Raw genomic sequence first — 19,836 nt, forward strand, 5'->3', positions numbered from 1 at the left:
AGATCTGCTTAGCCTCAAAGGCCTCTGCTAACCACCAGCTGCCCCAAAAAAGGGCAACTGCTATACTGGAGAAAAGCCTCCCTTCCAAGGCCTGGTGCTCTGGCTGGAGCTGGAGAGGAATACTTCCTTCTTGAGGCTGCAAATGAGGAACATCCACAGACAGGTTCCATGGCACGGGAGCATCAGGAATCCCCCCAGCTGCTGTCTCCAGGGAATCTGCTCCATGAGAAGTGCCTTGGAGCTGACTGGAAACCTGCAGCCCTGTCCTTCCAGAGTCTTGGGCAGGGTTCCTCAGCTCTTCCACAGTACCCCAAAGGCTGCTTGGGAGTGGTCACAGCAGGCGGGAGGCAGCCTGTGCCTCTAGAATGAACCAGTGCGAGAGTGTGTAAGCGTGCACTTGTGGGTGTATGAGTGTCCATGTGTGCCTGGATGAATGTGGTTACGAGTGTGTATGCATGTGAGTGTGAATGAGTGGGGTTGAGAAAGTGTATGCGAGTCGGTGTACACCTGTGTGTGATTATAAGTGTGGCAGTGAGAGGCATGGATTGCTGATGTGGGTGTGCATTTGTTGTGATTGTGGCAGTGTGTGTGAGTTGAATGATTGCCGATGTGAGCGTGCACCTGTGTGTGTGTCCATGTGTGCCTAGATGAATGTGGTTATGGGTGTATGCATGTGTGTGTGAATGAATGGGGTTATGGTTATGAGTGTGAATGTGAGAATCAGTGTGCACCTGTGTGATTGAGTGTGGCAGTGAGTGTGAGAGTTGCATGAATTGCCGATGTGAGTGTGCACCTCTGTGAGAGTGAGCGCGCGTGGCCCTGCCAGGGTGTGCTACGGTGGGCCTGGTGTGCAGAGTGGGGGCCCAGCCTGTGCGCCCCAAGAGCAGCTGGGAGGGCTCCACTCTCCCTTCAAGTGGAAGTGGCCCCGACTCCAAGTCCGGCCGGGGTTCGCTCGCCCTGGGGACCCACAGATGACGCGAGAGGGCGCCGCGCCACCGAAGGCCGGCCGGGGGCGGTGCGCGGGGCGGTGCCGGAGTCCGGGATGCCGGGTCCACAGACGCCGCGCTCCTCCCAGGGGAGGCCGCCGGCCGGGTGAGAGGAGTCGGCAGCTCGCGGAGTCTGGACCGCAGGTAAAGTTGCGCGCGCTGTGGGGCCGGGGTGAGGAGTCCGCAGCGGGGGAGCCGGGGCCAAAGCGGGCGCTGGGGGCGCAGGCTCCTGTCGGATGGTGCCGCGCGCAGTTTCTTCTCGGGTTGCGCGTCGCGCGCGGGGGCCGGAGGGTCCGAGGGGGACCTTGGAGCCCCCTTTTCGGGCCAAGGGGGCGGGGAGGCTCCAGGGCGGGGCGGGGCTGGTGCCGCCCCCACGCGCTCAGCGCCCGGAGTCCCCGACTGGGGCTGGCGCCTGGCCGGAGGCGCTGGCGGGTCTGGCCGCGCCGCGGGCGTGGATGGAGGTCTCGCGGCCGCGCCCCGCCGCGCGTTGCCCCGTCTGTCCGTGCTGGTCCCGCGGGAGCCCGGGTGAGCGGAAGGCGAGGAAGGGCAAGCGGCGTCCGCGCCCTGTAAGGGGGAATCGGGAAAACCGGGCTCGGTTGGGGGCGCGCCGGCTCGCAAGGAGAGCGGGCGGGAGGTGGGCGAAGGCTCGGCGCGCTCGTGCCCTTCCCGGGCCCCCTACTGCCGGGAGATGAGCCCCCCGCTCCCACTCGCACCCCCCCAGGCGCGCGCGCACGCGGGTCCACACGCGGTCGCGCTCCCACCTCTGCCTTCTCCGACCTGCCCCGGCGCGGCCCGAACTGAGGGAGAGAAGACCCGGCTTCCGCAGCCGCAAACTCGGGGACCCTGCGCGCGGCTCCTCCCGCCAGCCTTGTCCGCCGAGCGCAGCCGGGGTCCGGACGGTGGCCCCTGGGGACGAGGGGTGTCAGCGCTGCGGGGCTCCCGGGTTCGGGTGGACAGAGGGTGCGCCGGGCAGGTGAACTGGGCGTCCGGCGCCCCGAACGTTCCCCCAAACCCGCGAGTCACTGAGACCCTGGGGCGTCCTTGCGTTCTTTGTGTTCCTGGGATTTCGGGGTGGCAGGTGGAGCCCCCGCCCACGTGCCTGGCTCCCAGGGTCTCCCTACACAGCAGGGGCCGTGGGGACCCCTCTGTCACCTCCTCCGAAGGGGCGGGGGGCAATTCCACCTGCCTGTAGGATTTCCGGAAGTCCTTTTCCCGCGGGAGCCTCCTGGGTCCCCCCTCCCCGGCTGCGGAGAGAGACCTCTGGCTTCCGCGTGTGCTCAAGGCGAGTGTGAGCGCTGGGCATGTTGTAAATAATGGATTTTGACCCAGTTGGGAGATCTGGGAGTGATTAGTGTAGAGCTGTTCCACCCTCAGCCCTGCCCAGGCAGCTGGGCGACCCCGCGGGCCACAGGCCAGGGCGGCGCCGACTGGGCCCTGGGCGGTTTTCATTCGGCTGAGAGCCCAGGAGGGCTTCCTGGGACCCCGAGAGGATCAGCGAAAGAAGGGACCCTCCTGCCCCATCCCTGTTCTCTGGGGTGAGCAGGGCACACGGCTGGCCTCTAAAGGTTCTCTTCCTTAGCGATTCCTAGTCATTCGGTGGGATGGGACTGCCAGGCTCTCTCTGTCGGTAATTTGGGGGCCATAGTGGCACGTTCTAGGGATGAGATCCCCTTGGCCGTCCCACGCCGCGAAGGGCTGTGTCTGTGTCTCCCCTGGGGAGAAGCGACAAAAATAACTTCCAGTCCTTTCCAAGGCCAGCGCCAATGGTTATATTTCGCTTTGCAAAAGTGTGTTTTAAATCTTGAGATTTCGATAATTTAAGGGAAAATTGGGTGTTTTTGTAGACATGAGACGAAAAGGAGGGAAGTGAGTTCTCAGCTGCCACGGGCAGAAGGCTGCTCAGCTTTCCCTGCTCAGTGCCTGGCTGAGCCCTGCCTGTGCCAGGCGCCCGGAAAGTGTGTGGGGTGCGATGGCCGAGCTGCGATCCGGTCTCTGCCCCAGCGGGCGGCTGGGGCCAGTCACAGGTGCATGTGCCGCCACTCTCGGGTCCTGCTGGTAGGAAGATGCTGGTCGGAATGGTAGCGTTGTGGGTTTGCCCTGGTGAAAAGCAGGTGCCTGGGTTCTGAGTGTCTCGGGAGGATCCAGGCACCCGGCGGCTTTGTTGTTCTTTTGTCTGATGGTTCAGGCGCTTTTCCAAGAGAAGTGGATCTCAGGCAGGTCCCCCGAGGGCAGCGAGCAGAGCAGAGGGCTGCTTGCCTTGGGAGGCGCTGCTGCAGCCCTGGCGGGCGTGGGGGCGGGAGTGAAGGGAGCAGATGGGGCTGTGCCGACAGGCATGAGCTCTGAGGGCCGGGAGGGGAGGCAGGCCTGCAGGACGATCCCGGCAGGGCGTCCCGGGATGGCCACCTGTGCCTGGGTACTGCGCACCCGTCCACTGGCAGGTGATTTCATGTGGAATGGGGACATCTTAGGGCTAATGTTTGGCCCAGGGGTGTTCCTGGTGGTGAGGAAAGGAGCCGTGGAGGCCTTGCGGCCAGTGAGGTCGCTGAGACGGGAATGCAGGCTGCCATCAGGTAGCCCTGCCTGTGGGAAGGAGCCCAGCTAGGGCAGACATGGACCAACGGTGTTTAAGACCCCCTTCCTCACAGGAGGCCCTGTGGCTGCAGGCTTGGGAGGCAGGATCTCAGCCCCCTAGACCGGCTGAATCAGAACCTGCCTCTGACAACACATGCCTCTGCCTTTCCCGTGTGGGAGGCAGGTGGGGTCCTCGCTGGTGTCGGGGAAACACAGCCTGGCTCCTTCGCAGCCGTGGCTTTTCTGCATGAGCCTCAGCAGTTCCTTCCCCGGGCAGGCGGCACTGAGCAGACGGGAGGTGGGCTGGTGCCTGTACTTGCAGTGGGCCTGGCGTCTCCTGTGGGCACCCGCAGGCTGGTTTGTAGGGACACTGGGGAACCACGGCGAGGAGCACCCGAAGCAAATTTCAAGTCAAAATGGATCCCTAGAGGGGACCAGGAGTTCACCCAGACTCATGGAATTGCTTATAAGAATCTTATCAACAGCTGGTTCAGCCTCTTCATGTGACGGGAGACCATGCCAGGCAGCCACTGACCGTGTGGCTGCGAGGAGCTCCGTGCTGTTGAGGCGCTGTGAACTAACAGGCGGCCTCCCTCTGCAGACAGCCGTGTGGATATCCTGGGCGCCGGAGAGATGCTGGGCAGGGCTTTAACTGCTGGGCTCTGACTCTCCATGTCAGATGACAGCGTTGGACTGACTGATGCTCTGATCTGTAACAAAATCAGCAATACATTCCTTCAGAAAGAAAGCATGCACTATTTTAGTTTGATTGTGTGTAGAAAAAGACTAATTGAAATGTAATGTAAAAATAGTGCAGAAGACCTTTATGTTGCCTTAGTCAGTTAAGGAAGCTGAGACTGTGAGAGTTGCCAGAGTGAAAGGGCCCTGGACCCTGTGAAGGCCTCGGGCCTCTCCAGCCCCGTGTCCTCCTCCCCCACGCGGACGCTGGCGTCTCCTGGTCCAGCAGGTCCTCCGTCCCCTCACGGTTCCCTCAGCCGGGGCCTGCGCAGCGGCCACACCTGCCCTGCACCGCCCACCCTCCACCCAGGCCCCGGGAAGGAGGGACGCACACACTGGGCCTGGGAGCCCTCCGAGGTGGTTCCCAGAGTTTAATGGCCTTCTGGATATTTTTAACATTCTCAGATAGTTAGGTAATGGAGTTGAAATCTTGGATTAGATGTGGGTAGTGAGCACACAAAATCAAAGGCTAGAATTATGGGACCCAGTGGAGCTTCTGAAACCTTCAGGCTGATCTGGACGTCGCAGCCATTTTTACTAAATTCCAGCTCGAAGAGACAAGAGTATTCTTGCATAGGGTTAGCGCAGTGGCCAAAGCCGTGTGGCCCTAGCTGTTCCGGGCTGGGCTCCTGGGCGCGGGGCACAGAGGGCTCCTGCCCCCGGCTGGTGCTCTCACCCGTGTCTCCACCCTCACATGGAGGGGCTCATTGCCCACGTCCCCTCTCACATGCATCACCTGGTTAATGGGAAGCCACGTAGCCAGGAGTTCCTTGGGGTGGGTCAGGGTGGGCCTGGAATTGATCTTAGCACATATCATCTGTGACTCTGCTTCGAGAAGTTTTGGAAATGATGATTTGTGGATGTGACTTGCGTTTTTGTAGTGAGGTGGAACATACAGAAGACACGAGCATTTCCCTCATTGTGCAGTTTGTTTTGTGTGGTCCTGGTCACAGTATAAAATGTTTTTCTCATGTGGGTTTAAAAATCATGGAAAGACCTGGCCTAACTGCAGACAGCCGAAGGCTATTTTCTCCTTTTCTCTGAGGTTTAGAAATATTCAAAAAGTACCTAGGAGACCAGGTGGGTGTGGCTCATGGAGCGGTGTCTGGAAACCCTGGAGCAGCTGCGGTGAAGGCTGGCCCTTCCAGCCATGCCTGGAGAGCCTGGCTGGCCTCCTGTCCCGGCCTGGCCCCTGTAGCGTCGGCACTAGTGGGGTAGGCCTGGCTGTGCCTTCTTCATCCAGGGCTGAGTAGGCACCTGGCTGGCTCCCCTGTGTCCCTTCTTCTGCTCAGGCCCACACCCCAAGGACACCCCTCTCCGGCAGTGACCCCTGTGTGCACACCCTGAGCCAGCCCTCACCTGGCAGCCAACAGATTCTGAGCTACGGGTGCACACTGTGCATCTGCTACAGCCAGGAGGAGGGTTCCCGGACTTTTTTTTTTTTTTTTCTTCTGTTCTTTTGGAAAGGATGTCTTTGAGTGCAGCAGATTAACAGGAAAAAAAACTATGTGACAATTTTTATAACTGTATATTTTATTTAACATCATAGCCTTTGATGCAATGGAGTGAAAATGCTTTGGTGAAATAAAATGCATTAATAGTTAACACTTGACCAGGTGCGGTGGCTCACGCCTGTAATCCCAGCACTTTGGGAGGCCACGGCGGGCAGATCACCTCCGGTCAGGAGTTTGAGACCAGTCTGACCAACGTGGTGAAACCCAGTCTCTACTAAAAACATGAAAATTAGAGGGCGTGGTGGTGGGCACCTGTAATTCCAGCTACTTGGAGGCTGAGACAGGAGAATCACTTGAACCCAGGAGGCGGAGGTTGTAGTGAGCCGAGATGCTGCCACTGCACTCAGCCTGGGTGACAGAGTGAGACTTTGTCTCAAAAAAAAAAGAATGATGAGGTTGCCTGATCACCTCTGCAGTTGCAGGGCAGGGCCAGCTCCTCAGCCGTAGCCTCCATCTCTTCTCAGACGTTCACAGCCTCTTCAAGATGACGGTTTCCGACTGTGAACAAATTCCTCTGATTTAGTTTTCCCTTGTTTTCTGCCAAAAGAAAAGACATCTTTCGGAAGAGGGAAGATAGGAAATCTATATCATTGTTTTTTTAATGCTTGCCAAGTTAGAAACGGAAGCATTCTAGGGTGAAGAAAACTGCGGCTAGGAACGAGTGCACGGTGCTGGGGTCTGGCCAGGGGGCCTGGACTCCGGGGGTCCGACTGCATGCCAGCCGAGATCCTCACAGCCTGTGGCCTGAGGCTTCTGCGGAGTTGACGGAGGAGCCGTTCTGTCCCATCCTGCCCTGGTGGGGAGCCTGCCCTCCTGTCCGGGAGCCCTCACAGCTCAGCCGGGGCCCTCCTGCGTTTCCCAGCTGCAGGCCCCAGTCCTGGCCAGACGGGGCTGCCTCCGAGTTTCCCCTCGCTGCGGTGGCCCTGGGGTCCTCCTGAGGCTTCTGCGTTGGTTTCTCCAGGGTTGGTGCCAGTGGGTCAGAACCTTAGGCCTGGCCTGGCCGTGCCACTGCTGTGTTCCCTCCAGGGAGCTCCAGCCTGCAGCAGGCCTGTCCTCTGCTGGTGGCAAGTCATTCCTCAGCACCGGGATCTTGTTCCTTTGAAAAGCGCTGCCGGGCACCGAAGGCCTCCAGAGCGGGGAATGCGATAATGGGGTGGCCAGAGACCCCACAACCCAGGGTCTGTGCCATTCTCTGCACCAAGGTCGCATGGAAACGCACTGCCTAAGACGGCTGCCTTCACTGCAGGCCTGCGTGACCTCTGTTTCCCAAATCCCACAAGAAAAGGGCATATGAGAGGGTGTTCTTCTTGCCCAGGCCAGAAGGCACCAACCACAGCTGCTGGACCCTGGCCTTGCTTCCGGACTCTGCCCGCCAGCACCCACTGGTCACTGCACAGGCGTGCATAGGGTATCACAGGGCGTTCTGAGCTCCTGCCAGGCTGGTGCTGTACCAGGCTCCAGTGGGGACTTGGCATCCCAGCTGCACTCTTGGGGCTCCCGGCTGGAGGCAGTGCATCCTTCCCCTGCCAGGCTGTGGCTGTGGGGGGCGCTCCCGTGGGTGCTCAGGTGCACCTGTGACCAGTCCTGAACCAAGGTGCAGAAACGCACCCCAGCCCCAGAGCTGCTGACACACCGCTGCTTCCCAGAGTCTGGGCAGCTCAGTCAAGTCTGGGCTGATGCTTTGATGTGAACCGCGTTTGCCACCCTCTGAAGAAATTATTTCACACCAAAGGAATGTGGCATCAAAAGAGGCCAACAATGAGCCCCACGGGAACAAGGGGAGGCCTCCGTCAGGTTTCCAGGTACAACAAATGCAATTTAAAATGCCTTTTATTGCTTTTCCTTGCATTCTAAAAGCAGTACACTTTTATCACAGAAGGCTTAGAAATGTAAATTAAAAAGAAGTATACATCACTTTTAAAAAATCTTGTGTAAGATTGCCACCATCCAGAGGTAATAGCTACTAATGCATTAGGATAGTGTCGATGTTTATTCACAGAATGACCATGCACACGCACACACATGCGCACACACATGCACACATGCACACGCATGCACACATGCACACACGTGTGCACACACATGCATGCACACACGGAGGAACACTCTCATGCAGGTTTGGGGCTGTTTGATATCGTGTCGTCTCAGAAGCATCCTTGTGTTTGGATTATGGTGTCCTCCTGTTATTGGCCATGTAGGTTCTTTCCAATTTGTCGATGTTCCAAATGCCACCATCACGGACATATTTGTAGATAAATCTTTGAAGAAACTTTGCATAGAGTCAAAAGTTAGCAACACGAAGGCTGTTATACCTGATAGCAGCTCGTCTCTCAGGAAAGCTGTGCCAGATGCGTTCTTCACATTCTCTACCTCCCCGCACTGTTTCAGCACTTTAACCTCTCTGGAATTTTCCAAGTAAGTGGCTTTTTGCTGTGAAAGTGATACACAGTCATTAGGAAGCAGACCCGCAGCGGGAGGGTTGAGAGGAGGGCCTGGTCGTGCCGCGAACCTGCAGGGCTTTCTCCAGACCTGGGGCCTCGTGAGCCGCACTCAGGCGGAGGCTGCAGGTCGAGTTTCTAGAATCGCCGCGCTTGATGCCGTCTGGCTGAGGTCGAACGCTTTTCTCCATCCCCTTTTCCCTTCTTCTGTCGTCTGTTTCTCAGTGGGATCTTAGTGGCGTCCTGTTCCCGTTTGTCACAGCTCTGGCGTTTGTTTCTCCCAGGTCTTCACTGTGGTCCCTGCAGGGCCTCAGCCTCTTCACCTGATGGCCGCATCCACCATGTGTGGTTGCAGGGCCGAAGGAAGTTAAATTAGCAGACATTTCTGAGTTCAGCGTGAGCTGGATTCTGTGCTGAGTTAGATCTGGAAGGATGTCTCTACCCACTAAAATCTAGAGTCTAGTTGGAGAGGAGGAAATAAACACAGATGCAAACCCACACACACCCACACGCACACATGTGCACTCACACACACACGCACAATACATGCACTCACACACAATACATGTGCACATGCACACATGCATGCACGAGCACACACAGACACATGCACACACATGAATTCACGTGCACACACAATACATGGGCACACCCACACGTGCACACACGCAGATACACACGCGCACACACGTGCACTCACGCACACATATACATGCACTCATGCACACAGGCAGACACACCCACACGCGCGCACACACACACACACACACACATGCACACACGTGCACTCATGCGCCTAGGGGACAGTGCAGAGCCAGGAAAACACGGAAATGGCGGGAGACTAGAGTGAAGGCCCCAGGGAGTGGCCGGGGATGGACCCAGCCAGGTCTGAGCTTAGTCTGTTCACACAGAGCTTCCGGACGTTAGTGTGACAGAGGAAGGAGGCGGCTGAGATGTGAACCCACACAGGTGGTGGGAGCCTGTCTCTAGGACAGGTTTCTGCCTGGGGTCTTCCTCTCCCTGCCACAGTGCGGGACAGCAGGTCTCAATCACGCACAGTGGGACTCGGTTTCCTTGTTCCAAGGGGCCGAGAGCCAGGCGTCCTGCCCACGAAGCTCACACAGAAGCCACTGCGTGGTCTCTGGCAGGGCCACAGTGTCGGAGGTCGGGGCTTGGGACAATCCTCAAGCCCCCGAGTGTTCGTGGTGGATGGTCTCACGGGTGTTTCTTTAGCCACACTCTGCATGGCCTGGGCAAGGGCTCAATCGTTGCTGGAGCCCCTGAGTGATGGAAATTATTCCAGGAGCCTTCAAATGCTTCCCTTAACTCCAGCCAGGCCTCGAGAAGAAAGCGCTTCAGAATCAGAGGTTGTCTTTTATCTCTTAAATGATGGTTTTCAGAAAAATATTGGTCAAATTAATACTTGCTAGGAGGAAGCGTCCGCATGGATTCTCTAACCCTTCCTTCAGGTGTTTTGACTTACTAATGAATCGGCCTCTTTCTCTCCTTTTTAATACATGAAACTTCCCTTTTTAGACTGTAATGGTGACCCTTTCTCAAATAAAACTAGAACTAGGGGCTTCAGAACCTCCCAGGCAAAATTAATCAAGAAGAAAATAACGTTATTTCCTTTTCAGTTCAAGGGCAGTTCTCAAAAGTCTGCCTTGACTTAAGGCTAGAAAGAGAAAAGGAGTCAATGGAAGGTTTTCAGAACTTTTCTTTCCACCCTTACTCATCGATCTAGGGTCTCTGTAGGGTCTCAGATTTCCACAGGGGCAAACTGCTTCATATTTCTTCGTGTGTAAATGTTAGAAATAGCCTGAAGCCTTGGGCTACAGAGAGACCCCTGCCAAGGGGGAAGCTCTCGCCAGCAAGGGTCAGCGCCCACCTCAGCCTGCCTGCATCTGTCTGCACCTCGGGGCCACACATGAAGATGGACTGGGTTTCCGAGTGGGTGGGTCAGGGGTACCAGGATCTCATGTCCTCTGATGTTTTTGCTTGAAAGTGAGGACCCCCGGGAAAGAGGAGCCGCCTGAGCCTGTAGGTGTTGGGTGCCATGAGCACACCTCACCCTCCTCACATGGCTGGCCTCTCTGACCTTGCCCAGGACACTGAAGATGAGCCTTTCTGCTCCACTCAAACGCCGGAGCTCCCAGCATCCTCACAGGAGAAGCAAGTGCTCAGTGACCACCTGAGCGGCACAGACTGCTCTGACACATCCCCCACCGAGAGTTCTAGAACTCTTCTGCACTGGCACGTTCACTCCATTTTACAGACAAGAAACTGGTATTACCCAGTGAGGAGCTCAAGACCACACACCTCCTGCGTCTGCAGCCCGGCTCACAAATTCTCCCTTCTCAGTGATCTCGCCTCTGGGACAGCCCTCCCTCCCGTCTTTCCTGCTGCCCAGAACACACTCAAGAAGCAAGTGCAGCTATGAAGCCCCCACCTCAGCCGCGGCCCCAGAATGTGGCTCTGAGAAGCTGCTGGGGCCTCACTGACGGGCACTCCACTCGCTGATGGGCACTCCGCTCGCTGACGGGCACTCCGCTCGCTGACGGGCACTCCACATCACTGGCACCCAGCGCACCTGTCTCTTGTGCAGCCTTCCATTCGAAGCCTTGCTCCCAGGAAGGTGGGTGTCCATGTGCCCTCAAGACATTCTTTCAGATGGTGCAGCCCAGGCGACCTGCTGAGACTAAGAGGTGCGGTCACCTCATCCAGAAAACACAAGAATGTGACCAGATGCCCGTGGCTGCCCTCTGCACCTCCTTCATTGTCGCCGATTTTAAAGCTCCTCCTCCCGCTATCGTGAGGCTCCAGCTTTCCGGGCTCATGGGGTGTGGGGCTGGTGGGCGGTGTCCTGTGCCCATCGGTACCCGGCTGTGGGTTCTGGTCTCAGCACCGTCCACACAGCCAGCCTTGCAGAGCCTCCCACCCGTCTCACTCGGCCTGGGTGGAAGGGCAGGTGAGGATGAAAGCCCGAGGGAGCATCCGTCAGAACCGGTGCCAGCACCCAACTGGGCTTCTCATGTGCAAAGGCAGAATCTGATTTAACAGAGGTGGGGAGGACTTGGAAATCGTCTAAAGGAAAAAAACGAGGTGAAAGGGACGAAAAGAGAAACTTGAAAAGGAAGCCTTGGAAAAGAAAGAAAAGAGGGTGGACAAAGTGGACCCGATGATTCGGGAGAATTTCTGATGTGTGGGGAGTGTGGGAAGCATCAGCCGGTTCCTGGAGGGGATTGCTGCAGGTGCCTGTCACAGAACGGGAGCTCTGCAGGGCAGGCAAACTCCACTTTGGTCCCATCTCATATCAAATACTAATGTGGGGTCCTGGTGAGTAAAGGCAGTAAATGTAGAAATCAAAACTTTAAAAACAAGCTTGCCAGGTGCAGTGGCTCATGCCTATAATCCCAGCACTTTGGGAGGCTAAGGTGGAAAGATCACCTCAGAAGTTTGAGACCAGCTTGGGCAGCACAGCAAGACACTGTCTCTAAACAAACAAACAAAAATTAGCCAGGTGTGCTGTGCTGGCACATGCCTGTCGTTGCAGCTACTTGGGATGCTCAGGTGGGAGGATCAGCTGAGCCCAGGAGTTTGAAGCTGCAGTGAGCTATGATCACAACATCACACTCTAGCCTGGGTGACAGAGGGAGACCCTGTATAAAAAACAAAACAAAACAAAAACCTAGAAGTAAATATATACACAATCTCTGGATGAGGAGGACTATCCAATCTTAGAAGGCTCTTCTCAAAAACAAAACTTCTCATCAGTCAGGCTCTTCTCAAAAAAAAAAAAAAAGGCTTAGAGTCAAACAATACTCAAAAATCAGTTGTGTTGTTGTATACTAGTAATGAAAAATCTGAAAAGGAAATTAGGAAGACAATTTACTATAGCATCAAAAAGGATAAAATACCTAGGAAGAAATTTCTAAGTATTTTCTACCTAGGAATTCCATCCAGCAGCATCTCCCCTTCACTGTTCACCCCATGCAGTCAATGTTTTAAAAACTGTTGTTATATGTTTCAGTTACATAATTTAATTTTTTTCTTTTTTATATCTTTCTTTGCTAAGATTTTCTATTCTTTCCTTTGTTTCAGGAAAACCCATAATTGATTGGTGAAGCATTTTAAACCCATCTTTGATTGGTGAAGCCTACTTTAAAATATTAGTCATATAAAGCAGTATCTGATTCATCTTGATGTTGGTGTTTGTTAATTGTCTTTTTTCATTTATGTTTTGGTTTTCTTGGTTTTTGGTGATTTTTGTTTTATTGTATCATGGACATTTTGATGTTTATTCTCTTGTATGTGGAATCCAGTTGTCCCAGCACCATCTGTTGAAGAGATTATTCTTTCTCCATTGAATGGTCCTAGCACTCTCATCAAAAGTCAGCTGACCACAGATGTATAGGTTTATTTCCAGAATCTCAATTGTATTCCATTGATCAATGTGTCTCTCCTTATATGCCAATACCACACTATTTTGCTTACTGTAGCTTTGTAGTAAGTTTTAACAAATAGTGTGAGAACTCCAACTTTGTTCTTTTTTAAGGTTTTTTTCACTTATTTTCGTCCCTTGCAATTCCTTATGAATTTTAGGATCAGCTTGTCCATTTCTGCAAAAAAATCAGCTAGGATTTTGATAGGAATTGTACTGAATCTATAGATCATTTTGGGAGTGTTGCCACCTTAACCATGTTAAGTCTTCTGATCCATGAACATGGGATGTCTTCCCATTTCTTTAGGTCTTTAATTTCTTTCAGCAATGTTTTATAGTTCTCAGCATACAGTCTTACACCTCTTTGGCTAAATTTCTTCCTAGATATTTTACTCTTTTTGATGCTATGGTAAATTGTCTTCCTAATTTCCTTCTCAAATTTTTCATTGCTAATATACAACAACACAACTGATTTTTGAGTATTGTTTGACCCCAAGTTCTGGTTTGTTTTTGTTTTTGAGAAGACCCTGACTGATGTTTCTAAGGCTGGATAGTCCTCATCATCCAGAGATTGTGTATATATTTACTTCTAGGTTTTTATTTTGTTCTGTTTTTTTTTTTTTTTTTTTTTTAGACGGAGTTTCACTCTTGTTACCCAGGCTGGAGTGCAGTGGCATGATCTCGGCTCACCGCAACCTCCGCCTCCTGGGTTCTGGCAATTCTCCTGCCTCAGCCTCCTGAGTAGCTGGGACTACAAGCACATGCCACAATGCCCAGCTAATTTTTAGTATTTTTAGTAGAGACAGGGTTTCACCATGTTGACCAGGATGGTCTGGATCTCTTGACCTCGTGATCCACCCACCTCGGCCTCCCAAAATGCTGGGATTACAGGCGTGAGCCACCACACCGGCCCTGTTCTGTTTTTTATACAGGGTCTCACTCTGTCACCCGGGCTAGAGTGTGATGGTGTGATCATAGCTCACTGCAGTTTCAAACCCCTGAGCTCAACCTGAGGACAGACCCATAGAAATTACCCAACATCAACAGCAGAGAGAAGAAAGACTGAAAAACAGGGACAGAGAGTTTCAAGGAGTTGTGTGACTATAACAAAAGTATCAATATTTGTATCATCAGGCCCCAGAAAGAGAGAAGAAACAGTAGGGCTGAAACAGTATTTGAAGAAAGAATGCCCTAAAACCTCCCAGATTTGGCAAAAGACATAAACCTACAGATTCAGGAAGCAGAAAGACAACAGGAAAATCTCCAGATATTCAGAAATTAATTAACATGCCTTAAAGTGATCTATGGGTCTAAGAGGAAGTCTCAAAGGGAAATTAAAATACATGGAACTGAATAAAAGTGAAATTACAACAGAACAGCGGATGTGAGAGACAGAGCAGTTCTCGGTGGGGGGAGATTTATAGCATAAAATGCTTAGATGAGAAGAGATAAAAGATCTCAAAGTCTTATTAATAATATGTTACAAAATTGAATTAATTCTCAAAAATTCCTGAAAAATCTTCAGGCTTGGTGGTTTTACTGGAAAATTGTACCAAATACTTAAAGAAGAATTCATTCTACCAAACATTCAAAGAAGAGAAGGGAATCCTTCCTCACTCACTGTATGAGGTCAGGATTACCTGGTGACCACATTAAACAAAGACAGTACAAAAAAAGAAAACTAGAAAACTGTAAACCGGGCCTGGTGGCTCATGCCTGTAATCCCATCACTTTGGGAGGCCAAGACGGGCAGATCACCTGAGGCCCTGAGTTCAAGACCAGGCTGGCCACATGGAAAAACCTTGTCTCTACTAAAAATACAAAAATTATCCTGGTGTGATGGTGCATGCCTATAGTGCCAGCTGCTTAGGAGGCTGAGGCACGAGAATCACTAGAACCTAGGAGGCAGAGATTACACTGAGCTGAGATCATGCCATTGCAGATCAGTCTGGGCAACAGAGCGAGAGACTCTGTGTCAAAAATAAAAAAATAGGCCATGCTCGGTGGCTCATGCCTGTAATCCAGCACTTCGGGAGGCCCAGGCGGGCAGATCACGAGGTCAGGAGTTTGAGACCAGCCTGGCCAATGTGGTGAAACCCTGTCTCTACTAAAAATCAAAAATTAGCTGGGCGTGGTGGCAGATGCCTGTAATCCCAGCTACTCAGGAGGCTGAGGCAGAAGAATTGTTTGAACTCGGGAGGTGGAGGTTGCAGTGAGCCAAGATCCTTCCATTGCACTCCAGCCTGGGGACAGGGCAAGACTCTGTCTCAAAAATAATAATAATAAAATAAATCCGTTTAAAAAGAAAAAAGAAAACTATAGACCAGTATCTTTCATGAATTTAGGTGCAGAACCCTCAACAAAACATTAGCAAATTGAATCCAGCAATGAATAAAGTTGCTGCACCAAATGAGATTTAATCCAGGCATGCAAATCTGGTTCAACATTCAGAATCAATCACTATACTCCACCAGATGAACGGAAGAAATATACAGTCATATTAATTGATGCAGAAAAGCTTTTGACAAATCCAACATCTCACTCAGAATAAAAACTCCCAGAAAATGAGTAGATCCTCAACTTGATAAAGAACATCCACAAAAAAATCTACATCTGAAGTATTTTCAACAAAAGACATTGGTGCAATTGGTCATTCATCGGTGGGGTGGGGTTGGGGGAGGATGGAGAATCTTATCCTGAACTTCCCACCTGCTACACACACTAACTCAAAGTGAATCGCAGACTTAAATGTAAACATAAAACTATAAGAAGTTCTAGAAAAAATAGGGCAAATCACTGGGATACAGGGGAAGGCAAAGCATCCTTAGACTTGACCCAAAAGGCATAATCCTAAAAGGTAAACTTGATAAACTGGACCTCATCAAAATTAAAAACTGCTCTGCAAAAGACTTTCTAAGAGCATGAAGAGTAAAACTACAGAATGGGAGAAAATATTTGCAAACCACGTATTCACTAAAGGACCAAAGTCTAGAATGTGTAAAGAACTCTCCAAATCAACAGTAAACACACATGTAAAACATGTCCAGTTAGAAATGCAGCAGATGTGTGCCCAGACCTTTCACTGTGGAGAACTCACAGAGGCGGATGAGCATGTGAAAAGTCACCCAGCACTGTCATCCTCTAGGGAAACGCAAATTAAAACCACAGTGCCCCAACACCTCCATCAGAGTGGCTGCGATAAATAGGCAATATTGACAACATCGAATGCTGACAGAGGACAGACATGACTTCTCATGCCTTGCTGGGGATGTAAAATAGCTCAGCAACTCTAGAAAACAGTTGGCTGTTTCTGATACAACTAAACGTATCACTCCCATATGACCCAGCAATTGTGGTCTCGGGCATTTATCCCAGAGAAATGGAAAATATATTCACATAAAATCCTGGACACAAATCTCATAACAACGTTATTACTAACAACCAAAAACTGGAAGAATCATCCCAGAGACCCTTGAACAGGTGATGGTTTGATGGTGGTGCTTCCATACTGCGGATACTCGCAGTAGAGATGGAGGGGTCATCAGCACACACAGAGCTTGGATGAACCTCCCGGGAATTACACTGTCTGAAGAAAGCCAGTCTCAAAAAACAATCAGACACCGTCATTCCATTTGCAAGGCATTCTTGAAAGGACAAGCTTATAGAGATGAGAGCAGGTTAGGGCTGTGTGACCAGGGTTTTACAGAGCATGGTGGGAGTGGCGGGAAGGCGCTCTGCCTGCATGCGTCAGCGTCAGTCCTGGCGGTAAGACTGTGGTTTTGCAAGAGGCCGCCACTGGCAAAAACTGAGCAAAGGGCACAGAAGATCCCTTTGTATTGTTTCTTGCAACTGTATGTTAATCTACTAATCTCAAAAGGTTTAATTTTTAAAATGTATATGTACATATATAAAACTTCTAGGTAAATAAGTCACCTTAAAAGTGGTTACCTGTGGTGAGTGGATTTGATATTGAAGGGCAAAGGGGAAGGAGGGGCATCAGCTTTTACTCTACATGCTTTGTGTGGTTTTTTTTACAATGAAAATACATTTATGTTTTAGTAGTGTAATTTCAAATATAAACAGATTAGGGTCAGGAAGTCTTCCCAGAGAAAATGAATTTACTATGCAAAATGATGTTCTTTGCAAGTATTCATGAAATAACATGGAAATTTAATATCGAAATAATGTCTGACAATACGGAAATGTAAGTAAATTAAGACTCATCCTCAGGGTGAGGAATTATGCAATTTCTACCAAAATGCATATATCCAGGCACAGTGGTGCACGCCTGTAATCCTGACAATTTGGGAGGCAGAGGTGAGAGGATGGCTTGAGCCCAGGAGTTCAAGACCAGCCTGGGCAACATAGTGAGACGCCATCTCTACAGAAAATAGAAAAAGTTAGCCAGGCGTGATGGAGGGTGCCTGTAGTCCCAGCTACTCAGGAGGCTGAGGTGGGAGATTGCATGAGCCTGGGAGGTCAGGGCGGCAGTGAGCTGAAATTGCACCACCGCACTCCAGCCTGGGTGACAGAGTGAGACTCTGTCTCAAGAAAAACAAAACAAAAGAATCTTTAAATGGTGTGTGTTGGGAAGTGTTCAGTGACAGCTTCTAGTGGAATCAAAGAAGGATCATAACCTTATTTCTGCTGGATTCCTGATGTCAGTGAAGGAACCACCATTCAGCAAAGACGTGGCCTCGCTCTGGAGCCCTGTGCCCAGCTGTCCCTGCCCACCGCGCAAACTCCCAATTCTCCCCCTTGCCCTCTTGCTAACCACTCTGTCTGGAGCAGATTTCCCCGTGGCAAGGAAGAAAAGATGGGCTGTTAGGAAGAGGGTGTGAGGAAGCCCTTCAGCGTGAGTACTGTGTCCCCAGCTCCTGGCGCAGCTGCTCTAGCCCGTGTCTGGGACTCCCTGCTGGCCTGCGTGCTCTGCTGGTGTCCACCTCCCTGGCGCGGAGCTGCGCTGCTGCAGCAGGGGGGCAGCCAGCGTTGCTGAAGAAAAAGCGAATTTGCCACAGTGAATTTGGTGACCACATAAAACTGCAGGCGTGAGGGGAAGACAAGAGGAGCACGCATGCTGCAGAGTGCCTGGCGGCTGTTTCTGGCGGTGGGATCAGGTATTTTTCTTATTGTGCTGTGCAATTGTCCATTTCTCCACAGAGTACTTTTATAATTGGAACATTGCTTTCTATGCAGATGAATGCCTAAGACCCGTCTAGGCAAACGAATGTAGAGAAAAATAAGAAACATCCAAACATACCATGCCCTGACATGGAAGCTTTAATCCTCATGACGCCACACTGTTCAGAATCTGCTCAGGGACTTGGTGGCATTTCGGGGTGTCCTTGCTGACAGGGTATCTGGCGGCCCCCACGTTTCCTCCTAAGAGGAGGTGCTGTGGGGGCCCTGGAGCAGCTGTCGTGGCATGGGACCTGGCAGTGGGGACCCTGCGGCCGAGGCCCAGCACGTCTGTTCTCTGTGGAACGGCTGCCCATCTCCCCCACCCCTTCTCTGCCCTTTGGGGGCTCTGCTCTGGGTGGGACAGCACCCCAGCTCTGCACAGGTGTTCTTTTCCCTTTCTTGTATGCCGTGATGATTGTTAATAAACTTCTTCAAAGTTGGTTTTCCAAACATGGACGGTGTGGGAATGAGACATTTGAGTTACTCCGGCTCACTGTTTTTCTTCCAGAAATGGATAATGGGACCATTTCACACTGAATTAAAGGATATTAAGGCAGCGAATGGTGTGAACAATGTGTCATTTGCTGTTTATCACGAATGTGAAATTTTCTTGAGGATGCTTTCATCAGCTTGGCTGCATGGCAGATCGGGAAACGTTCACTGACCCTTCAGTGAAACCACAGCTCAGCATGGAGGGCCCAGCCTGGGGTGAGCAGAGAAAGAGGCTGGGAACCAGACACGCCAGGTCATGAATCCAGAGTTCACCGATTGTGTTACTGAGCAGAGCCAGTGCCTCGAGGCTGCGTGGAGGCGGCAGTGAAAGCCACAGCGGCCTCAGGTCCCACTGCCACTCACATGGCTGCCACACGCTGCCACTCACATGTCTGCCACACAGCTGTCTCACGGGCCACATGGCTGCCACTCACATACCTGCCACACAGCTGCCACACAGCTGTCACACAGGACACGTGGCTGCCACTCACATGTCTGTCACATGGCTGCCACACGGCTATCACGGGTGCCACTCACATGCCTGCCACACGGCTGCCATGGCTGCCATACACTGCCACTCACAGGCCTGTCGCATGGCTGCCACACAGCTGTCACACAGCTACGACATGCTGCCACTCACATGCCTGCCACATGGCTGCCACACAGCTGTCACACAGCTGCCACGTGCTGCTACTCACATGCCTGTCACATTGTATGTCACACAGCTGTCACATAGGCCACATGGCTGCCACTCACATGTCTGTCACATGGCTGCCACACGGCTGTCATGGGTGCCACTCACATGCCTGCCACATGGTTTTTCACATGGCTGCCACAGAGAGTTGTCACACCTGGCTGTCACACATGGTCATCACATGTTATCAGGCATGGTTGTCAGACACGGTTGTCACATGGCTGTCACGTGGTTGTCATACCCGGTTACACACACATTTGTCACACACCCACATGGTTCTCACACAGTTGCTGCAGATGGTTGTCACGTGGTTTGCATGTGGTTTACACACACAGTTCTCACACGGACAACTGCCACACACACGGGTTGTTACATGCGTGTCACACACAGCTACACTCTTGTCCCTGAGGCCACACCCTGTGGAGGGCAACAGGCCCCATTCTGCCCTCCCTCAGCCGCCCCTTGGTAGGACGGCATGGTTTTTGGCTGCAGCCTGCCATGGCCTGACAGCTTTGGCTGGGCCCCCACACTGCCTTCCCCACTCACTCTCAGATCCTTGGACCTGACTGTGAGGACCCCTCCCTCACTGCTGGCTTGAGCCCATGGAAGCCTGGGTCTTGGAGTGGGGGTGCCCTGAAGCTGCTGCGGGGCGGTGCGTTGAACCCTCCTGAGGCATGTGGGTGCAGGGATGGGGTGGGCACTGCCTCCTTGCTGGGTGCACGGGAGCCTGCCCCTGGTCCCAGGACAGACAGCCAAGGCCCTGGGCAGAGCATAGACCCTG

General features: G+C 52.3%; 1 protein-coding gene across 2 annotated transcripts in view; it reads left to right on the forward strand.

Annotated features, from left to right (window-relative positions):
- The first annotated feature begins 1,034 nt into the window (after window positions 1-1,034).
- The window catches only part of KCNG2 (potassium voltage-gated channel modifier subfamily G member 2), an 86,706-nt gene continuing 67,904 nt past the window's right edge, over window positions 1,035-19,836 (forward strand). The window contains exon 1 of one of the 2 annotated variants that reach the window (XM_032293791.1): window positions 1,035-1,130. The gene's annotated coding sequence lies outside the window, so the exon portion shown is untranslated. Of the gene's footprint in view, window positions 1,131-1,406; window positions 1,512-19,836 lie in introns of those variants that run through there. The other variant, XM_032293793.1, reaches the window with a different exon arrangement.

Source organism: Sapajus apella, unplaced genomic scaffold (genome assembly GCF_009761245.1).
Source record: "Sapajus apella isolate SASKATOON/1434 unplaced genomic scaffold, GSC_monkey_1.0 scaffold30, whole genome shotgun sequence".
NCBI classification, from domain to species: Eukaryota; Metazoa; Chordata; class Mammalia; order Primates; family Cebidae; genus Sapajus; species Sapajus apella.